The following is a 3,347-nucleotide window of genomic DNA, read 5'->3' on the forward strand; positions in this document are numbered from 1 at the left end:
TATTTGGAACTCCCATGTCCTCCCCGCTCCCTCTGCCCTCTGGCTCTTTGCACGTTGTGGTGGCTGAAGCCTTCATTCCTAACACTCTGGGACACTGGCATTCCTGCCTGTATTGGGTTAGTTTCCCATTGGCTTCAATCCCAGGGCACAGGGGTACTGAGACACTCTAGGGAGTTCTGGCATGCCAGACCTATACTTCCTTGTTCTTATTGTGTAATAATAACCCAGTTTCCCCTTGATAATCAGGACTAAACACGTTAAGTGCAATAATCCCCTTCTTTGTCTGTTGATTCACTGGAATGAGGAGCCTCCAGCTGTCACTCTCAACCTCCAGTTTTTTTATTGTCTTTTTTTTGAGACAGGATCTCACTCTGTTGTCCGAGCGGGAGTGCAGTGGTGCCAGCATGGCTTCCTATAGCTTTGAACTCTTGGGCTCAAGTGATCCACTCACTTCAGCCTCCCAAAGTGCCAGGATCTGTGCCTAGCCTCAATTTCCAGTTTAATGAAACCAATGAAGTGTCTCCTGGTGGAAGCATTGCTCCCTTGGGAACTAAGACTTTAGACCAACAGAACCTAAGGTTTCAGAGAAAGGAGGCAAACATTTTGCTAGGGTATCACCAGGGTAATTTGAGAGGATGAGCGGCCATTTTCACTCTTGATTTTCTGATTCATGAATCCCGGCCATGGGATGAACAACACTCTATGTTAATCACTGATTTACAGCAGGTGCCACATGATAGGGGTCTGTACCCTCGGCTCACCCACCTGGTGTTGACACTGAACCTTCAAAAGCCATGCCACCAATCTGTCAGGTCAGCTGTTTGGAGATGGGAAACCTGGTAGGGCAGTGAATTCCCAGGACATGACCCCATTGCTATACTTCATTGCTGTCTGAGGAATTCCTTAGTCAAAAGCAACGCCATGAGGAGTACCATCATGGTGGATAAGGCATCCTTTAAGTCCGTGGATGTCAGGTTGCTAGAAGATTTAAGGGCCTGAAAAGGTAGGAAAGGCAAATCCATACTCAAGAGTATGTCTCTGTTCCAGCCAGAGCAAACCACTGCTCCCTTTGATGATGGAAGTGGTATGTAATCCGCCTACCAGCAGCATCTGGCTGATTTTCCCAGGGAATGGTGCTCCGTTGGTGTTCTCTCCACTCTTGGCAGGCTGGACATCCAGCAGTGCAGCAGTGGCTGCATCCAGATCAGTTTTCATGAGGAGTGATCTGTTGCTGAGCTCATGAATAACTTCTATCCTTGCTGCCATGACAACTTTGTGAGTCCATTGGCCAAGGACTGGTGGCCAAAGACAGATTAACTGATATACACAGGTTCCACCATCAAGACACAAATATCTTCACACTGAGTATCCATTCTGAGAGGTCTGTGTGCCTATGTCTTCTCCAGAGCCCTGTAACTGGTTTTCTAATTATGTTTCTTCCAAATCCTTGCCCATCTAGCTCAGTGGTCCCTAACCTTTTTGGCACCAGCGATTGGTTTCATGGAACACAATTTTTCCACAGGACAGGGTGGGGGAATGGTTTGGGGATGAAACTGTCCCACCTGAAATCATCAGGCATTAGTTAGATTCTTATAAGAAGTGTGCAACCTCGATCCCTCACATGGAGTTCACGACAGGGTTTGCGCTCCTATGAGAATGTAATACCGCCACTGAGCTGACAGGAGGGGGAGCTTCAGTGGTAATGCTTGCTCATATGCCACTCACCTCCTGCTGTGCAGCCTGGTTCCTACCAGGTCATGGACCGGGTCTGTGGCTAATGGTCAGTTAGATCAGGCATCTCCAACCTGATCGAGCTGACCATTAACCACTGCCTATGAATCTAGCTGACCATTAGCCATTGTCCCCATCAGGTCGGGGACCCCTGATCCAGCTGATCATTAGCCACTGCCCATTAATCAGTGCAGATCTGAACCTGTGGCCCTCTGTCCTTCCAGGACAAATGAACAACCAGTTTGAAGTTCTTTTTGAAGCATTGCTCCAAGTTCTGTTTCCTGGGAAGGTCTTCCTCCATCCTTGTTTTTCAGGGCCATACTGGATTGGGTCTGTAGTGCTCCAACCATCCAGTTTCAGGTAGTGTCCGTAGGTCATGAAAAGCCATATGGAAACCAAGTAAGAAGGGTTTTTTTTCTTATTACATGCAGTGGTCCCTCCATATCCATGGGTTCCACTTTCAGGGATTCAACCAATCATGGCTTGAAAATACAATCTTTGAGGGATGTGGAACTCAAAGATATAGAGGGCCAACTTCACATATTCACAGGTTCTGCAGGGCCAACTGTGGGACATGAGCATTGATATGGTTTGGCTGTGTCCCCAGCCAAATCTCATTTTGAATTCCCATGTGTTGTCAGGGACCTGGCGGGAGGTAATTGAATCACGGGGGCAGGTCTTTCCCATGCTGTTCTGGAGATAGTGAATGAGTCTCACAAGATCTGATGGTTCTATAAGGGGGAGTTTCCCTGCACAAGCTCTCTCTTTGCCTGCTGCCATCCATGTAAGATGTGACTTGCTCCTCTTTGCCTTCCACCACGATTATGAGGCTTCCCCAGCCACGTGGAACTGTAAGTCCATTAAGCCTCTTTCTTTTGTAATTGCCCAGTCTGAAGTATGTTTTTCTCAGCAGCATAAGAATGGACTAATACAGGCATCCATGAATTTGGGTGTCTATGGAGATCCTGGAGCCAGTCCCTGCTGATATGAAGGGACAACCATAGAAACAATTCAAGCACCATTGGTGTCTTAGCCTGTTCCTGCTGCTGTAACAATACAGACTGGAAGTTGTAAATAACTGAAACGTGATTTTCACAGTTCTGGAGTCTGGGAAGCCCAAGATCAAGGTACTGGCAGATTTGGAGTCTGGTGAGGGTTGCTCTCTGCTTCCAGGATGGTGCCTTCTTGCTGTGTCTTCTGGAGTGGATGAATGCTGAGTCCTCACATGGTGGAGGGACGAACAACTCCCTGGCACCTCTTTTATAAAGGCACTAATCTCATCTGTAAGGGCTCCACCCTCATGACGTAATCACTTCCTAAAGACCCCACCTCTCAATACGATCACATTGGCGATTAAGTGTCAACACATAAATTTTGGGGGAGACACATTTAGACCATAGCCATTGGATCAGATGGATCAGGTGGCTGAACAGCCTTCAGGGCCTTGTTCTGGGCTCCAGTCAATACTAACAGCTTTTTGAGTCACTCAGAATGTGGGTTTGTTTAGTACGTCCAACCCATTGTATGGTTGGTATACTTTGTTTTTCATCTTAGTGGTTGGAGGGTGATGCAATGACATTGTTTTCACCTTGGAAGGTGAGTAGAGGTGTTTTTTT

This window comes from Colobus angolensis, unplaced genomic scaffold (assembly GCF_000951035.1).
Source record: "Colobus angolensis palliatus isolate OR3802 unplaced genomic scaffold, Cang.pa_1.0 Scaffold5, whole genome shotgun sequence".
Classification (NCBI taxonomy): domain Eukaryota; kingdom Metazoa; phylum Chordata; class Mammalia; order Primates; family Cercopithecidae; genus Colobus; species Colobus angolensis.